This window comes from Typha latifolia, chromosome 9 (genome assembly GCF_019914945.1).
Source record: "Typha latifolia isolate L0001 chromosome 9, TyphaL0001v2, whole genome shotgun sequence".
Classification (NCBI taxonomy): domain Eukaryota; kingdom Viridiplantae; phylum Streptophyta; class Magnoliopsida; order Poales; family Typhaceae; genus Typha; species Typha latifolia.
The window spans coordinates 6,783,791-6,804,606 of NC_133094.1; the positions used below are offsets into that span (position 1 = coordinate 6,783,791).

The 20,816-nt window shown below is 36.7% G+C and overlaps 1 non-coding gene across 1 annotated transcript; it reads left to right on the plus strand.

The window, feature by feature from the left end:
• Positions 1 to 10,224: 10,224 nt before the first annotated feature.
• Positions 10,225 to 10,329, plus strand: LOC140795829 (small nucleolar RNA R71). Its single transcript, XR_012110361.1, has one exon. It is a non-coding gene; the product is annotated as a small nucleolar RNA R71 (small nucleolar RNA).
• The last annotated feature ends 10,487 nt before the right edge of the window (positions 10,330 to 20,816 follow it).

Consider the following 20,816-nt stretch of genomic DNA (forward strand, 5'->3'; position numbering starts at 1 on the left):
AATCAATTTTATTCGTAGAGAACAAAATATCAATCTTTGGCTAACCTGTAAACAATTTGTGCAAGCTCAATTGTTGATGGATTTGTGCCTAATATTTTGAACCTAGTCCTAAGCTACCAGCAAATTTGGCTCCACTTCTATTCTCTATGCTGGTTCATAATCGACATGCAAAACCACAGGTCAAGTCCCATGTTTCTGACCACTTGATAGACTTACTAACTTATACCATCAATTGTTCCTTTTAGACAGAAATAAAGTGAGCATATGCATGCTTTCCTAACTGCACTATTCCCCAAATAGTAAACCTAAAGGCCTGTGCTACGAGAATTCCTGAAGATGAGGCTATAGATAATGCTCTCCACATCTATTAATCCACTTCCTAACATCTGAATTATACCCACATTTCTGGACTCATGATACCTTGAAGCTAGCTTATCTACAAACTTGAGGTACAGCTAGCTTATCTCTCTCCCAACTCCCTTCCTATATATATCACTCTACTAACCATTCTCCAAGAACTCTCGCTCTCAATCCATCCGCTTCAATCCTCTCTCTCTCTCTCTCTCTCTCTCTCTCCCCCGACTCATGGAAGTAGTACTGCATGCACAGCCAAGAAAGCTTTTACTTCACACGCCCCTCTACGACTCTGCAACCAGTCCAGCCTTAGCCCCGGTCCAATCCTGGACTGGAGTAGACACGTTAAAATCGGACCAGACCACATTCAAGTCAACTCCCTTCAACTCTCTCGACGCGACTGTCATCATGGTCCTCTCCATCCTCCTCTGCGGCCTCATCTGCACCCTTCTCCTCAACGCCATCGTCCGGTGCTTGCTCCGGATCACGAACCGGGTCTGCTATGTCCGGGACCAGCAGGTCCAACCGAACCGTCCAGTTCAGGTCCGGCTTACTCTGCCCACCCTGGTTTACTCGACCGGTTTGGAGCTCTCCGGGGACGGATCCGGGTGCGCGATATGCTTGTCCGGATTCGCCTGTGGGGAGCACGTGCGAGTTCTGCCCAAGTGTAGCCATGGGTTCCACGTCAGATGTGTCGACCGTTGGCTGGCGGCGCGGTTGTCGTGTCCCACGTGCCGGCAAGTGGTGGCGGTGCAGCGGAGAGAAGATATCTCTAGCTAGATGTTTGTTTGAGGTTAATTGTATAGTTGTGAACAGAGTGTGGGATGCACGGGTATTGATATAGGAAAGGCTCGGTTTGAGGTCTTCCTTTTGAATTCCATCAGTTTAGTTATTTCGATTCTACAGGAGTAATTTGTTACCATATGTGAGTTTTGTGTTGAGAGATATGGAATGTGATCTGGTTAGGTCCACTCTGATCCATCTGGCTTGTCACCTCGGTCTAACCTTTTCAGTTGTAGAAGATAGATATGATTTTGATCTAACTCTAAATCACACTAAGCTAGGCATGGGTTAGACAAGCATGAGCTAAACAAGGAGCCAATCATTCAAGAACATGCAACACCATGGTCAGACAAGGGATGGGCAACTGAGGCAACTATCCCTACGGTCCACAAACCAGCCAATTCCATGGCCCATTAGTGGAAAAATGTCCTATTTAAGTGATCCATTGACTGCATACAGCCATTTATAGTTGCCAGGTTCACTGCAACTTGAATTCCTGCAATTCTAGTCAATCTGCGAGCAACCAGAGGAACTCAGTATAATTGGATCTGCTTCAAATTCTGATTTGTTACAATCGGTTAATCAAAACTTGATCTAACTCAAATCGTACTGCGATCCAGACCGAAGGCCACATAGGCAGATAGTATCATGCTCAGATCATTCACATTGAAAATGGTCTTATGATGACAATTATGAACAAAAAAATATTGAGAGATAAGGAAGGAACCATAGTTCCTGGGGTATTGTGGATGTTAGGCTGCGAAGAAGATATATTTTCTTCTGCAACTGCGCCATTCATTGTTGCAGTAGAAATATTTTCTTCTTTGGTCTTGGGGAGAGGTTTTAGAAAAGTCGTGTAGGAGATTTCTTCTGATCATCTTATTTCCCAATGAAGAAAAAGTCAATGTACAAGAAAAAAAGTGGAGTTCAAAAGAGAACCTAAAACTGATAGTGTCAAAGACTTCGCTTTCTTTGTTCGCCATCATTAGTTAGTCAACCCAATTATTGGCGGCTAGTGCTCATTAGTTGAACATACATTATGCGCCACTGGAAGAGAATAGTAACCTCACCACTAACTTCAAAGAATAATAGGAACCTAAGAAGGGCAGATATATGCACACAGTGTTGTAACAAATTAAAGTAGGACAGGTTAATATAATTGAATTTTCAAGATATTTATAAGGCTAAACTGAAACTTTCCCGCCTTGATTATATCTAAAATCAAACTACCCAAAGACTTTCATTTATATGATCAGTTTTCCCCCTGTGATTTAGACTAATATGAAGCTATTACCTTTTTCATCCAAACTATAAATTATCATAATATACCTAAAATTATTAATAATCTCATTGTTTGAGAAAATTTGGATATTTTACCTATAATATTAAGATGATTAAAATTTTTTATTCCATGATCATATATTTAAAGCGAAGTACATTGTGATAGATAATAACTAAGATTTAAGGCTTGTAATCTTATATAGCGTAAGATGGTTGAAAGTGCATTTTATTTTAAATTTAAAAAATGATGGGAAGTAAATTTAATAGAAGAAGGGGAAGCAATTTAACATTTATTATGATGGGAAAATTTGATATAACCCTAGTTTGGGGCTCTCTCAAATATGTAATATATGAGCCAAAATAAGAAGGAAGTCGACCTCAGCTTGGGCACCGGAATTTGGCTGGCTAGACTAGATCTAGTTGGTTAGAGCTTTCAAATGTTGTGTCCTTCTACTTCAAATCTGAGCCTGAATCTAAGCAAGAGGATGGGTATGGATTTTAGGTCTTTAGGTGTCTTTAGGTGTCTATGGAAAGGGCTCGGAAATTTCATAGTAATTTGGTCAAATGGACAAAAGCCCTCAACTTGATAGTCTAGCATGTGTCTATTAGGTTCACTTTGGGCTTTGGGCTGATTTTAGCCCTTAGGGGTTGAGTTTGAGGCTGAAATTTGGTGTGGAAATAGTTAGGGCATTAACTAGGGATGGGCTAGGGTTGAAGTGGCTTTCGGCTATGGAACATGGTATAATGTTGTGACAAATTAAGTAACACTTGCAAGTGCACGAATCTACGGAGTAGATAAGCAAGTAAGGTATCAATCTCACGAGGACTTGTTTGAAAACTTGAAGTGTTTGAAAATCTTAAAACTAATTTTAACCTAGTTGAAAAATGGGTTTAGGAGATTTATGGAGAAAGAAAACCTTCTTGCAAATTTCTTTTAATTAAGTGTGAAATAATGTTTTGGAATCTACTTGTAGATAACACATTTCTATTAGATAATATAAATCTCTTCTTTTTCTACGATTCACCAAGAAATCAATCACTAGTAGATTGGAAGATTATCTTTGAATGAACAATTCAATTTTTATAAAAATTACATTCTTCCTTCATTTATAGAAAATATGGAGTAAGAATTTTAAATCATTAGATATATCTTTTTTTAAGAAAAACAACCAATATCTAAATTCTAAACAACAAATTTAAAGTAGAAGAAAGAAGAACCTATTTAGCAATTAAGAACACATAAGAGATTTAGAATAAAAGAAATATGTTCTCAACAAGCTTTATCCTCAATCTTAAGAAAATTAGAAATTCATTTTAGTAGCTAATAACACAACTTGAATAAAAATAAACATGAGATTTAGCACTAGAGAGTTATAGAATACTTCTTTCAAAAACAAAATCTAAATCTAAAAGCAAGAGATTATGCTAAAAGAAGATCAGAATATGAACTTTGCTGACTTACAAAGATTGAAATTTCTTCGAATGTGCTCTGTTGTTGCTAATTGAATTGAAACAATTGCAAGTTTGAATGCTGAATTTTAAACTACAGCTCATCAAAAGAAAAACTTAACAGAAAATACACAAGAAAAGACATTTTGGTTGGCTGGAATTGCTGCTCAAATAGAAATTTGAAATTTGTTTACTGCTGCAATCATTGCTAAAATTTTGCCTGATTTGGAGATGAAAATCTGCTGCATTAGGTGAAAATTTCTTCCTAAAATTCTACAACTTGATAGAGATTTGATTGCTGCAAATCTGTTACTTGATTACAAAAAAAGAATTTTGACTCATTCTGATTTAGATAAGGAAGAAAGTGATTAGTAGATCATGGTTTGACTTAAGCATGACTTGAAAGATGAGAGGTAGATTTAGTTGGTTAGTAGTGGCTAAGCCTAATTCTAGTTTGACCTAAATTTGATTATTTTTAGTGATTAAATGAGATTCAATTGACCAAAGTCTACATATAACTAAAATAGATTAATTAGTTAAAATAAAATATTAATATTTAATAATTTGGGGCATAACAAATAATACAATTATGAATTTAACAAATACCCCCAAACTAAGATTTTTGCTAGTCCTCGAGCAAAACAGAAGAATGAAGAATTCAGAAAGAAAAAAATAAAATATAAAATTCTAACTCACTTTCGCAGGCATCGCGATTGCATTTAGCATATGCAACAAGCCTTTAAACCCCTAGCTTCCACTAGTGGACGAGTTGTGTCTCGTGAGGGTTTGCAGTGAATTTACCCACAAAATTCATTAAGTTAATTAAACAAAAAAATAATACAAGACTCAAGTAATTAAAAAATCTTGAAAAGAAAACAATAAAATCACCTAAAATTTTGCTCCTTATTGATTTTGTAACAACATTTAGCAAAATCAACCCAAGAATACTGACAATTACATCAACTCAGATCAGCAAATCTCAAACTTTGCAATTACACTCAAGACCTCATACTAAGAATATACACTAGTAAATATTAGTAAATTTTCACAAAGCGAACATAGCTAGAGTCAATCAATCTCAAAAATGTAGGCAAGGTATCCAATTATCTTCTCATTTAGCATTAATATACATTCTAACCTTATTAAAACTATTCATTCTCCCAAAATCATAATAGAAAGGCATGCTGCAATTAAACATAAGGAGATAGATCCAAATCTGAATCACACTGTAACACTAGAGTATATATGTATAATATGCTGTATTACGATCCTAATTTTCTTATTAACTTAACTTGGAATTTCATGGTTTAGCAATGCTAGTGGTTTCTTGCTTTCTAGATGGTCCTTGTAGTGAGGATTCTGTTAGTGGATTTAGCCACTAGGTGATGAGGCACCCCTCGATTGCACAATTCTAAAAATGATTTAAGCCTTTGATCATTCACCTTAAATACCTCACCATTTTTAAGGTTTTCAATCTCGACAGCTCCATAAGGATAGACAGTGCGTATAGTAAAAGGTCCCGTCCGCTTACTTCTCAATTTCTCAGAAAAAATATGTAAACGCGAATTATAAAGTAGGACTTTCTGACCAAGACTAAATGATTTTCTCAAAATGTATTTATCATGATATTATTTCATTTTATCCTTATAGCCTTTAGCATAGTCATAAGCATCATTTCTAATTTCCTTTAGCTCATTCAATTATAATTTCCTATGAGCACCTGCCTTATCAATATTAAAATTGAGTTGCTTAATCACCCAATAAGCTCGATGTTCTAACTCTACAGGAAGGTGATAAGCCTTACCAAAGACAATTCGATATGGGGACATCCCAATAAGAGATTTAAATGCAGTCCAATATGCCCACAATGCATGACTAAGCCTTAAGGACCAATATTTCCCAGTGGGGTTAACCGTCTTCTCCAAAATTCTTTTGATCTCTCCATTGGATATCTTGACCTGGCTGCTAGTTTTGAGGTGATAGGGAGTGGCAACCTTATGCATGACAGAATATTTAAGTATAAGTCTTTTAAAGACTTGATTGCAAAAATGTTTCTCCCCATCGCTTATAATGGCACACGACGTATCAAAACGAGCAAAAACATTGTCTTTCAAAAACTTGATTATAACTTTGTGATCATTTGTTCTACAAGCTATAGCTTCAACCCATTTTGAAACATAATCTACAGCAACAAGAATATACTCATAACCAAAAGAATTTAGAAATAGTCCTATGAAATCTATACCCCAAGACATCAAAATTTCAATAATTAAAATTGGATTGAGTGACATCATGTTCCTCTTTGAAGTACTCCATAGTCTTTGACATCTCTCACAAACTTTGCAATACTCATGAACATCACGAAAGATGGAGGGCCAATAAAACTCACATTGCAAAATTTTTGCAGTATGCTTTTTAGAGTTAAAATGGCTCCCACATGCTTGATCATGACAAAAAGAAATGATTTTATAAAAATCATCATCAAACACACATCTCCTAATGATTTGATCTAGGCAATACTTAAATAAGTATGGGTCATCCCAGAAAAAGAAGTTGACCTCAGTTAAAAATTTGGACTTATCTTGCTTGGTCCAATGCGGAGGCATTTGACCAATAGCAAGATAGTTGACAATATCAGCATACTATGGTAGTTGAGAAGCACTCATTAGCTGCTCATCAGGAAAATATTCAGATATTAATTTGGATTCATAAGATGATTCTAGGATAAGCCTAGATAAGTGATCTGCGACAACATTTTCAGAACCTTTCTTGTCCCTAATTTCAAGATCAAATTCTTGTAGCAATAGAATCCAATGAATTAAACGGGCTTTAGCATCCTTTTTAGTGAAAAGGTACTTAAGTGCTGCATGATCAGAATAGATGATAACTTTAGACCCTAAGAGATAGGATCTAAATTTGTCTAAAGCAAACACGACTGCTAGCAACTCTTTCTCAGTAGTGGAATAATTTAGTTATGCATAATTCAGGGTTTTACTAGCAAAATAGATCACATGTGGTAACCTATTAACTCGTTGTCCGAAAACTACTTCAATTGCATAGTTAGATGCATCACACATAATCTCAAAAGGCTCATCCCAATTTGGTGGTTGAATGATAGGAGCAGAGTTAATTCAGTTTTTAATCGTTGAAAAGCCTTAAGACATTATTCATTAAAGACAAATTGAGAATCCTTAGCCATTAAATTACATAAAGGTCGTGATATCTTACTGAAATTCTTAATAAATGGTCGGTAAAAACCCGCATGACCCAAAAATGATCGGATTTCCTTCAGCCTTATCGACTTCGATCCCATCTTTAGAAATAATATGTCCTAGAACAATTCCTTTCTTCACCATAAAGTGACATTTTTCCTAATTAAGCACTAGGCTTTTCTCTTTGCACATTTCTAAGACTAGAGACATGTGGTGTAAGCAATCATCAAATGATGACCCAAAGACAAAAAAGTCATCCATAAAAACTTTCAAGAACCGTTCTACCATATCTGAGAATATGCTAATAATGCACCTTTAAAAGGTACCAGGAGCATTGCATAACTCAAAAGGCATGCGACGATAGGCAAATGTTCCAAAGGGGCAAGTAAATATAGTCTTCTCTTGATCCTCAGGTGCTATAGGGATTTGGTTATAGCCAGAATAACCATCTAAAAAATAATAATAAGCATGTTCGGCTAACCTTTTAGCATCTGATCAATGAAAGGAAGGGAAAATGATCCTTCCTAGTTAGAAGATTATGTTTTCGATAGTCAATGCAAACACGCCACCCTGTTTGAACACGAGTGAGTACTAAATCATTATTCTTATTCTGCACTACTGTAATGCCAGACTTTTTAGGCACAACATGAATTGAACTCACCCATGCACTATCCAAAATTGGGTAGATAATACCTGCATCTAATAATTTTAGCACTTTAGCTCTAACAATATCCTTCATCATAGAATTTAACCTCCATTGCAGTTCACGAGATTCTTTTGCATTTTCCTCTAAATGGATTCGATGCATAACCACATCAGGACTAATTCCCTTGATATCAGCTATGGTCTATCCTATAGCTTCCTTATATTCTTTTAAGACACTCACAAGTTTTTCCTCCTATTTTTTACCCAAATCAGATGCTATAATAATAGGAAGGGTTTTAGAAGAGCCTAAAAACACATATTTAAGAGTATTAGGTAGTGGTTTATGTTAGGTTTTTAATTATTGGCAATTGTGTACAAAATATGCTAAGTGTATTTTTACATGTATATGAGCTTTATACAAGTCTAGAATATCTCTGGTTTGAAGAATTGTAAAATTATTGGAGAAAAGTTGTTGAGTTCACACCGTATTCACAAAAGCGTTCGAACGCAACCTGATGAATTCAAGTTGTCGCGTTCGAATGCACTCGGGCCTGTTCGAACGCACCTGAGATCAAGTCACCGCGTTCGAACGCACCCGAGATCAAGTCACCGCGTTCGAACGCACCCGGGTCGGGCCGCGTTCGAACGCACCCGGGTCGGGCCGCGTTCGAACGCACTAACGAAGTTTGATAAAATTTGGACTTTCGTGAGTACGGATAAGACTTGGATTTGGCTCTATTTTGGATATCATATATAAGGATTGTGATGCCCTATCTCTAGGGTTGTTGAAGAAGCATTATTGAAGCAGACTTCTTGAGGCTACATCGGTTCTTCAACTAACAAGGTTCCACTCATCATTAAAAAGTTAATCTTTCATCTTAAGGGTTATCTAGACGAAAGATCAATCTCGAGGGTTATTGAGGTTGGACTTCAATCACAAGAAGTAGTGAATCGTGGGTTCTAACGAGCAAGACTGAGAGGAACAAAGTCGTTTGGATCGACGGGTTATTTTGTGAGTCAGTCTTGTAACTGCTACTATACTAGTGATTGGTTTTGATCCGAGTTTGGATCCGTGGTTTTTTCTCGTTTGGGTTTTTCCACGTTAAAATATTGGCATTCATCTCTGCTTTCGTTCTTAATATTTCTACGGACTTTTACTTAAGTGAACGAGTGATATCATTGCCTAGTATTTAGATACATACTTGTGTCTAGGGGTTTTTCAATTGGTATCAGAGCAGGTTCTCTCACTCTTTGAGAGAGATCAGATAGGCATGGATTTTCATAGAGATGGACCATCATCTATTAGACCTCCTATCCTAGATGGATCAAATTATGGATATTGAAAAGCTAGAATGAGAACTTACTTGAAGTCTATAGATGAACGAGTATGATTTGCCGTTGTGAACGGTTGGAGTCCACCAATGTACATGGTGGATGATAAACTTGCTGATAAACCGATAGAGTCATGGGATAGGTCAGACTATGAAAAAGTTGGATGGAATAGCAAGGCAATAAATGCAATTTTTAGTTGTGTTTGCTCGGAAGAATTTAGAAGAATTTCTACTTGTGAGATAGCAAAAGAAGATTGGATGATCTTAGAAACTACTCACGAAGGAATTATGGCTGTAAAACTTTCTAAACTTCAGAGGTTGACTACTAGTTTTGAAACTCTACGTATGGAGGAGAATGAGACATTTGATGAGTTCTATGTAAAGCTGAGTGATATAGTCAACTCCAGTTTCAACCTAGGAGAGAAAATTCCTGAGAATAAAATTATTCGTAAGATCCTTAGGTCTCTTCGAGAGAGGTTTCAGGCGAAAGTTACAGCTATTGGGGAAAGTAAGGACATCGATTCTATAAAAGTTGAACAATTGGTAGGAAATCTACAAACATTTGAGTCAAGTCTTTCAAAACCGAGGAAGTCCAAAGGGATTGCTCTATCCACAATTGAAGAAATTATAGAGGAGTCTGATGATGAAGGTGATTTAGATGTTGAGATGTTGGTCATGTTCGTCAAAAAGTTTAATAAATTCTTTCGGAAGCCAAACAAGTTGAATGCTGAAAAACTTGAGAAAAGCAAAGCCTTTGTGAAAAAGAAGAATACTACGAGTTCGAATATAGGTGTGAGCAACAACAGTGTCAAACAGAAAAATATCCTAAGGAAGCTGGCACAAACACTACAAATTTCAGATTGCACCTGATTTATAAGTTTCATAGTTTGACTTAACGCAAGGGCATCAACTTTCCTAGACAAACTATCCAGTCGTGCATTCATACTCACATTAGGTTGAACTTCATATATTTCTCTCTTAGACTATGACGTCTCTCGACTTTCAGTACTAAAATCCCATTGTTGGAATTTTCAGCTATTCTTTTAAAAAGAGCCCAAGCTTCAGGTGTGCTCTTAGCCATAAATGACCCACCGCTCATGGACTCAACCAGATTACGATTTGTGTTAGTTAGACCATTGTAGAAACACTAGACTAACAACCATTTTCCAAAATTGTGATGAGAGCACTTAATTTGAAGATCCTTAAACCTTTCCCATGACTCATGAAATTTCTCTTCCTCTTTCTGCTTGAAAGTGGAGATGGCTAATATATATTGGTTTGTTCTAGGCATATGGTAAAATTTGGACACAAATTTATAGTTCAGATCTCTCCAAGTGGTGATTGAGTTAGGCTCTAAGTGATTCAACTAAGCTCTTGCTTGGTCTTTCAATGAAAAAGGAAAGAGCCTTAGCCTAACAGATTCATCAGAAAAGTTTTAAAATTTGAATGTTGAACAAATATCCAAGAATTCATCAACATGAGAGTTTGGATTCTCATTTTCCTTACCATAAAAGGTAGGAAGCAATTGAATGATAGTAGGTTTTAATTCAAAATGAGTTGCATTAGTGTTAGGTAACACAATGCATTTTGAAGGTTGGGTTTCCTTAAGGGCAAATCGCTCTTATAAAGTTATGGTATCATCATGAACTGATTGATGGTTTTCAGTCATTTTTTCCCTAGCAAGCTGACCTGAACTATCTCGAACCCAACCAATTTCTAAGTTTTTAAAAAGGCTTCACAAACACAAATCTTACCAAGCAAATCACAATCAATAGTTTGTATTTTTAAAGTATAATATGAGAGTAATCAATTTTTTTTTCAATTCTAATTTTGATGAGAATCACTTCTCTTCTAATTAGATGGCTCCTACTCCCTTTCAGAGTAAACTAGAGGATTACCAGTTAAAGCCTACCAAAACACAACCAGGTAAGTTCCTAGGAATACTAGTGGGCATTGGTCTCTTCAGAATATCAGTTCCTTTAGGCGCCTCAATACGACTCTCATTTTTGACAGAACTTACTTAGACATTGTAATTTGTAAGGTGCTCACTAGGCTTGTCAAAAGATAACTCTTTCCGAGAGGTTCCTATGAGCTATGTGAAATCCTATAGCCGACGTCTACTTGATTTTAAGTTAGATGTTTGTCTTGGGTTTTAAAATGAAAGGGGATGATTAACTTAAGTGGGCAAGAATGTGGTGATTAAATCCACTCCTTATTTTGGTGAGGTTCATGCCCTTACTAAATATTTTATGCAAATATGAATATACAAATAATCACACAGAATCAGTTCAGAACCCACGGACAGGAGATTCGTGGGTAGGGTTAAGAAAATTCAAACCTTCCAATTGAGTCCACTGGTTAGCAATTACTCTGCTGGGAGTAATTTTTATGCAATTTTCTTTTCTTCAAGCACAAACAATCCTTTGTCGTTCTTTGGTTTCTGTAGAATAATTCAAAACAAGAACAAAAATTCAGATTTTTTATAAAAAAAATTTCAAAATTTTAAATTCTTTTTAAACAACTAGTAGAAAATTAATTTTAAATTTTCAAAACAGTTTTCAACACAAGTCCCTGGCAACGACGTCAAAAACTTGTTGTGACAAATTAAGTAACACTCGCAAGTGCACGAATCTATAGAGTAGATCGGCAAGCAAGGTATCGATCCCACGAGGACTTGTTTGAAAACTTGAAATATTTGAAAATCTGAAAAATAATTTTAACCTAGTTGAAAAATGTGTTTAGGAGATTTATGGAGAAAGAAAACCTTCTTGCAAATTTCTTTTAATTAAGTGTGAGAAATAATATCTTGGAATTCACTTGTAGATAATATATTTCTATTAGATAATATAAATATCTTCTTTTTCTACGATTTACTATGAAATCAATCACTAGTGGATCGGAAGATTATCTTTGAATGAACAATTCAATTTTCATAAAAATTACGTTCTTCCTTCAATTTTAGAAAATATGGAGTAAGAATTTTAAATCATTAGATATATCCTTTTTAAGAAAAACAACTAATATCTAAATTCTAAACAACAAATTTAAAGTAGAAGAAAGAAGAATCTATTTAGCAATTAAGAACAAATAAGAGATTTAGAATAAAAGAAATATGTTCTCAACAAGCTTTATCCTCAATCTTAAGAAAATTAGAAATTTATTTTAGTAGTTAATAACACAACTTGAATAAAAATAAACATGAGATTTATCACTAGAGAGTTGTAGAATACTTCTTTCAAAAACAAAATCTAAATCTAAAAGCAAGAGATTACGCTAAAAGAAGATCAGAATATGAACTTTGCTGACTTACAAAGATTGAAATTTCTTCGAATGTGCTCTATTGTTGCCAATTGAATTGAAATAATTGCAAGTTTGAATGCTGAATTTTAAACCACAACTCATTAAAAGAAAAACTTAACAGAAAATACATAAGAAAAGACATTTTTCTCTAGCTCTCAACCCCTCTATTTATAGACTTCTTGGAGCATAAAAATATGCTCCAAATTGGTTAGAAATCTACTGTGATTGTGTTTGAAATCTGCTAAATATGTGCATAAAATCTAGTGAAAATCTACATGAAATATGTTAGAAATCTGCCGCATTAGGTAGGTAATTTGGTTGGCTGGAATTGCTGCTCAAATAGAAATTTGAAATTTATTTACTGCTACAATTATTGCTGAAATTTTGCCTGATTTGGAGATGAAAATCTATTGCATTAGATGAAAATTTCTTGCTAAAATTTTGCAACTTGATAGAGATTTGATTGTTGAAAATCTGTTACTTGATAAAAAAAAAAAGGAATTTTGACTCATTCTGATTTAGATAAGAAAGAAAGTGATCAGTAGATCATGATTTGACTTAAGCATGACTTGAAAGATGAGAGGTAAATTCAATTGGTTAGTAATGACTAAGCCTAATTCTAGTTTGAGCCCAAATTTAACAATTTTTAGTGATTAAATGAGATTCAATTGATCAAAGGTCTACTTATAACTAAAATATATTAATTAGTTAAAATAAAATATTAACATTTAATAATTTGGGCATAACAAATATTACAATTATGAATTTAATATGCAATGGCGGAAGGCCCTAGAGGGTGCACAACAACATACGTCGCTAGTCCTTAGGTGTAACATAAGCCCTAAAAATTATGATTAGGCACCATGCGTGCAGCCATTTTGTGGTCGGCCTCATGCCCAAACAACCTACCTAGCTGCCAAAACATGGGGGTTCCTACACACCCCGATCATCGACCTTAGCCAAGTAATCGTTGCCACCTAGAGGTGGGGGGCTAAGGCTGCTGGCCACTCTGTTGCGGTAACATGGCCCTCTATCGACTCTTCCCCTCTCAAGTTTTGTTGCTAGCCTTGGACCATCAGGAAGAGCTAGAGCCGTCGTTGACTCTCTCTCTCGTCGGTGAGCTCTCCCTCCTTCCTCTTATTCCTCCTCTCTTGCCTTCTCTTTTCTTTCTCGTTCTCGAGCTCAAGTTTGTCGATGATAGGTCGGTAGCTGAGTGGCCACCAACAGTCGTTCCACCCCTACTCGTCTCCTTCTTCTCTTTTCTATTCTTCTTCATTTTCTTCACTATTCTACTACACCATGGGGACTATAGTGCTGGGTGATAAATGCATAAAAATGCTCTTATAATATTAAAAATACTAGCTTAATTGTTAAAATATAAACGTTTTTCTAGTTGTTTAAATAGATTTCTCTAAATTCATGTTTCACTTTATAAATTGCTAAATTATTGATTAAAAATTATATTTAAATTCTAAAATGAAGTTTAGAGAAATTCTACTAAAACTGCATGTGCTAAAGTTGCAAAAATCATAATTTTTCGACCATAAACATGTTGAGTGCAATAGCCCGCTAGGCTACGAGGCCCACCGGCCCACACGCACCTGTGCCTGCTAGCCTGCCAGGCCCATGCGCTCCTGCCCACAGTAATCCACTAGCCCTCTCGCTAGCTAGCCTATCATCTGCACCCAGTCCGGTTGCACCGATTTCGCGCATACAAAACAATAGATCCGATCTCTGATGACGTCATCGCTTACATCAGTGCATGCATCAAAATTGACATATGTCCTTGTTGCACGAATTTCATGCAACTGGCCTAGCAAAAAATCCTGCGATAGTAATTTTTGAAAATTTTCTATAAATGGAGGGGTGAAGGTAGTGGAAAAATAATCAGAAAATTCCTAGAAAAATACCGAAAGAAAGAGAAAAATAGAAAGAACAGAGAGGAAAAAGAAAGAAAAAAAAGAGAGAAAAACAAAGAAGGAAGCTACTATAAGTAGCTAATCATACTAGTGTGGCTAGGGAATGCCTCTCCCCTATTTAGGTTATTTTCTATTTCATTTTCAATCTTGTAATTCTGAAATACTTATATAATTTTAAAGGTTAATTTATTCTATCTCATAATTTATATATCCTAATAATTATGTAATTGACATTTACATAATTATGTAAGTTAGTCTCTATTTAGTATTTTTGATCCTCTATTGCGTCGTCGATCTTGGACTAAGCTAAAAAGAACTAGCTACATGCTTAGTAATTAATAAAAAAGTCAATAAAATTGCTTTAGATTTTCTTCCATATTATCATGCTAAATCATCCGATTTGGGGGTTTGGAATGTGAAACCTCTAAATTAAGTTAGAAAGATTGAATTTCAAAACTAATAAAATTTAAATATTCTAAGAGAGCCTTGATGCCTAGTCACTCTCTCTTCCTAATTTATCTTTTGCTTATTGTTTTTATTGAACTTTTTATGAACACTAGTAATCTATGTGGTATCGCCTTGTATCTTTGTAGCATACTCTTTACAACCATCTCTCTGTGGATTCAATAGCCTTATTCTATACTACAAATGACTGTTCTACTTATTGGGTATTTTTTAGCGTGAGTCCAATTTTGGCACCGTTGCTGGGGAGACGATTCAAAAGAAATTTGTTAAAAGGATATTTGTATATTATACAAAAATAATGAATTTTCTTTACTCTTTTACTTTTACTTTTTAGTTACTTTTTTTAGACTTTTTTAAGTTTTATTTCTGTTTTTACCTGTCTTTAGTCATTTATTTTATACTGGTTCTCGGGCATATCATGTTACGAACCCACTTTATCAGATCCGTAATGATTTTAGACAGGTGTGAGGACGTGAATTTTGAATGGAATTCTGGAGGATCTAGCTGTTGGATCTTACTAAAATTTGGATATCTTGTCTCCCTTGAAGAGAGGTTTCCAACGAATCCAAGATCTCAAGGTTTGGATAGCTAGATCTTGAGATATCGGTCGAACAATAGCCGAAGGTTGGATGAACCCTAGCCCTTCAATGGATAGATAGGTGCTAGGAGAACTCTTTTTAGAGTGAAGGGGAGAAGTTACTACAGAAGAGGGGAATTAGGAGTTAGAGGAGGCCAACCAAGGACTTGGGCGATGGAAGAAAGAAGGTGGTCGAGTGCGCCAATGGCTAGAGCAAGAAGGAAGGAGATAAGGGCAACAATGCTGATCCAATTATCAAATAAATGCCAATTAGGGTTTTTCTCCATATATTTATAGAGGCTCACCCTTTTGACGCAAACAACCAAATTAAAACCCTAAAAAACCAACAGTTATCACCGTGGTGCATTCGAACGCACCTGATTGCGTTCGAACGTGCAAATACTGTTCTTTGTCTTTGCGAACGCATGCAGGCTATAACGCCCCCGCCTGGCACGGGCACGTGCACGCCCACGTGCCCACATGGCACGCACGGCGCACGCGATAGGTCGGGCGGGGCCCGTCACACATAGATACTCTCCTATACACATATAATCATGACATCATCAAGTAAAACCTGCTAACCTATCCATGATCACATAATCCATCACCAAATAAATCATACTATTAACCAAATAAACCGGTTAACATATGAATATCCCAGTCCACAATAATATACATTAGACCACTACATAATCTGGTAGGACCCATACAGGCCACAACAAACCATTAAGATACAACTAAAATAACTAATACAAGAGTACACTATGATTCGACCTGTAATATCCAAATTATCGTCTAATACAAAAGAGTACAGATATCAAATACTAGTACAACTCAATATCTGGTTAAACTATCATCTATACCGTCTCGCATCTATAGTTCACCTCATCATCGTTCTAAAATATCTTCTCAAGATATCTCAAGTCGCTATCACGTACCACATATTTAAGAGGGTTAAAAAAGAAATAAAGAGAGTCATGAGCAAAAGGCTCAGTGAATAGACCTTACCTCGAATCAGTGATGCCAAATAGAGAGTAAATCATGTATTGGATAATATGAATCAGAAAGTAGCATGATGCCATGTATGAACATGTATATATGTATCCTAAATGTCATATATATGAATAAAATTAATTCTCATGAATAAGCATATTATATCCTCAACCAAAAATATATCACATGATGAAATTACCATATAACATTACCGAATATAATGACATATCATGTATAAGAATAATGAAACTGGTCACATCAATGATGATGCATGATGCATGCCAACTACTAGATAATCGTATATGTCAGAGCCAAATATAATCCACATATCTCTTAGTATCATAATCAACCGTCTCAACTCTAAATATCATCCACTATGCTGGACTATGGTACCCGGCCCCAAACTCGATACACAACATGTCACAAGCTTAGAGCATATCCTGTCATATGTTAAGAGTGTCTCTGTAGATGAATCATACCCTGCCATACGCTAAGGGTATCTCTATAGATAAATCATACCTTGCCAAATGCTAAGGGTATCTCAGAAGAAAGTAATCATACCCTGCCATACGCTAAGGGTATATCAATGATAGTTGTACCCTGTTATACGCTAAGAGTACAACCATCAGCCATCACCATACTCTGCCATACGCTAAGAGTATGTCCAATACCAGTCCGGACCAGATACCGTTCTAGCCATCATATCATATCACATCACATCACATACACATGTACTTTTATGATTTCCTATACATGATAAATCATATGCATATATCCAGTACGACAACAGATCATGCAACTCACGAATTTAGGTGGTAAAGAAGCCGAGAGAAAAATAATGCAATGTCGACTCTAACCATGTATACTTTTGCTAGTCTATTAGATAACCGAGTGACACTCATCGCTAGCAAGGTCCATGGGGTCTCAAATAAGGGGGTTCGGGATCTGAAAATATTCAAGTAATATTAATTAGTCGTTTATCCAATTAAAATGAGTTCAAATAGAATATAAAGGTTTATTTGGTTTAAAAACACTTCTTTTACTTTGCATATAACTAGATTCATATTATAGGTATGATTCAAATATTATGACATACTATTATTATAAAATGCTAGTTATAATATACGGAAAAATGTTCGTTTCTTTTTATTTAATATTCTAAATATATAATTATAAAGTAAAAGCTAAACAATTATAAATGGGATATAAGTATAGATAAGATCTATTTATAATAAATTTATATTTCTTAGTCTATTTTGATTAATTAGAAGTTATATATTATTTACTTAATTATGTAAAATAATTAATTAATTAATAAGGCTAGTATCTTATTCTACACACAATAGTATATAATAAATTGTTAAGATTACTGAAATTGCATATATTATGAATATCACTACATAAATCTAATAATTATAATTTACAACACTATCTATTAATCTAATAGAAATATAAATACATAGTTACATCAAAATAAGTATTATCTATATTTATGCATAATATTTTATAACCTAGTTAATCATCAATTATACTAATTATAATTAATAATCATCATGTTGAAGAATATATATTATTATTAAAATAATTAATGTCTAAATAATTTATCTACATTAATTAAGGAAGTAATACCTAATTAAATAAATAAATGAATATAAAATAAAGTAGATAATAAAACAATGTCACTAGTGCTGGGCTCGGCCCAGCACTACTTGCTACAGTGCTGGGCCAATCCCAGCACTATGCATAAAAGAAAGGAGTAGAAACAGAGGAGGAAGAAGAAAAAGAAAGAAAGCAAAAGAAGGAGAAGGAGGAGGAGAAGAAGAAGAAGAGAGCAGGGGAGCTGAGGGAAAGAAAGGAGAAAGGAAGAAGAAATAAGAAATAAGAAGAAAGAAGAAAGAAGAAGAAGAAGAAGAAGAAGAAGAAGAGAAGAGGAATAGAAGAAAGAGAGAAGGTGAGGGAGGAGCTCGCGGACTCGGGCCAACGGGGAGGGCACCGACCGCTGCTGGCCAGCCAAAGGCTCGGCTCGGACGAGCTCGAGCTTGGGCGAGAGAGAGAGAGAGAGAGAGAGAGAGAGGCAAAGAGAGGGAGGAAGAGTTTCTCACCGGCGGCGGTGGCTTCGGGAAGGTGGCGGCGGGCTGACGTTGGCAACGAGGAGTGCGAAAGAAAGTCGAGAGAGAGTGGAGTGAGAGAGAGACCGAGAGATATAGATAGATAGATAGATAGATAGAGAGAGAGAGAGAGAGAGAGAGAGAGAGAGGAGGCGGTGGAGGGGGGTTGCGACGATGCTGGGGCCCGCCGTGGCCAGCTGGCCGCAGCCCATTGGTTGTGGCGACAGCGGGCGCGTGGCGCCCCCACCACGCAAGCTGCGTATGCAGCTTGCATGGGCACGAGGCCGGCCACAGTGTGGCCGATCGCGTCGTGCCCAATTTATTCATTTATTTGTTTTTGGGTTGTTACATAGGCATTCGAATGGGTCCATAGCCGTTTGAACGCACAATTCCCATTCTCTATTTTTGTGAACGCATGCAGGCGTTCGCATGGCCCATTCAAACGTAGGTCCCTAGCGTTCGAACACCTTCCCGGCAAAAGCCTTATTTTTCCAAATAAAATCAAACTAGATAAATAGGCTCATTCCAATGAACCCAATGTCGCAAGTGGAGCCAATCTGATTAAGTCGTATCACTCCACCATGCTTTCCTTCATCTTTTCCTCAAGGTGTCAAATCTGGATAGTGGTCCATGAAGTTGGATTTGGGCATCCAAGTTGCCTCGCCCACGGTGTGTCCGTGTCACTCCACCAAAGTCTCAGTCACCTATTTGTCTTGGACTCGAGTGCGTCGCCTGGCTAGGATCCAAATGATAAGATCAGTAATAATGAGGTTGCAACAATATGAAGATCTGCCTAAATTCTTCTTAGGGCAGAACTTTTGAGGAGATCTGTGGGAGATCTAACCATCCAATAGATTTATAATTGATTGTTCCTCTTGAAGTAAGGAATCCAACACAACCAAGATCATGTCGATCGGACTTGTAGATCAAAAGTTATGGGGAAAATACTAGCCGTGGGTCAGATGGTGGCATGCGGGACGTGAGTAATGGAATAGGGAAATAATGGTTAGGTTTTGTGGAAGATGGTGACTACGGTGGTGGGGTAGAGCATTAAGCTAGACGAAGGGGGAGAGAGTGGACTGATCCTTGAGAGGCAATGGGGTACGGTTAGATTGAGGGAAGAAGAAGACGACGTCCAAGATTGGATGCCATTGGAGGAAAGCAAGAGGGTTGGGAAGGATAACTCTAATATTTCATCAATAATCCTCAATTAGGTTGCCTTCCACATATTTAGAGGCTAACCTATCAAACAAAACAATTAAAAGATAATCGTAGGATAAAGTAGTCTGCTGATTGCGTTTGAACGCGGATTTCGCATTCTCTATCGTTGCAAACGTGTGCAGACATTTGAACGGTGCGTTCGAATGCACTAAACACGTTCTCTATTTTTGCGAATGTATGCAGGTGTTCGATAGTCGCGTTCGAACGTGACTTCCTAGCGTTCGAAAGCGACTGCCAGAAATCTTATTCTTCCAAAACAAAAGTTATTTCTAAAATAAAAATAAACAAAAGTCATAACTAGCTAAATCATAACACCGAACTGGAAAATGGGTACTTGGTTTGGCTTCTGACTCATCCAGATCAGCCCTTATTGGCTCAGGTAGAACAACTCCAATCACCTCGATAGGAGGAACTTGAGCCTTAAGACTTGAGACATGTAAAATAGGATGTATCAGCGCCTCCTCGAGTAAGTCTAGATGGTATGCCACGGGTCCAATTTGCTCGATCACCTGATAAGGTCCATATAATTTTGGAGCCAACTTCTGATTTGGAATGGGTCTAACCGAACTTTGCTGATATGGTTGGAGCTTGATGTAGATCCAATCCCCAATAGAGAAGGACCTCTCTTGGTGCCACTAGTCATAGACTTGCTTCACTCAGTTCTGAGCAGTCACTAGCTGCATCTTGAGTTTCATCAACACCTCATCTCGATCTCACAAAACTGCATCCACCTCCGTTTGGTCAACCCGGGCCGACGGTAGGTATGTCTGCATGGTCAGGGGCGGCTGACTATAGACGGCCTCAAACAGAGTCATGCCAATGGCCGAATGGAAGGCCGTATTGTATGACCATTTTGCTCATGGCAAATAAGATAGCCACTACCGTGGTCGCTCACTGACAAAGCACCGCAAGTATTGCTCCAAGCATCAGTTCAGCACCTCAGATTGACCGTTCGTTTAAGGATGATAGGTTGAACTCATACGGAAAGTAGTCCTTTGGAGAGTGAAAATTTCCTACCAAAATTGACTCACAAATATAGGATCACGATCTGAAACAATCGACTTTGGCATACCATGCATGGTGGCCACGTCGTGCACATAAACCTCTACAACCTTTTTTGTTGCGTAGGGATGTGCCAAGGCCGAAAAGTGTGCATACTTGCTGAGGCGATCTACCAC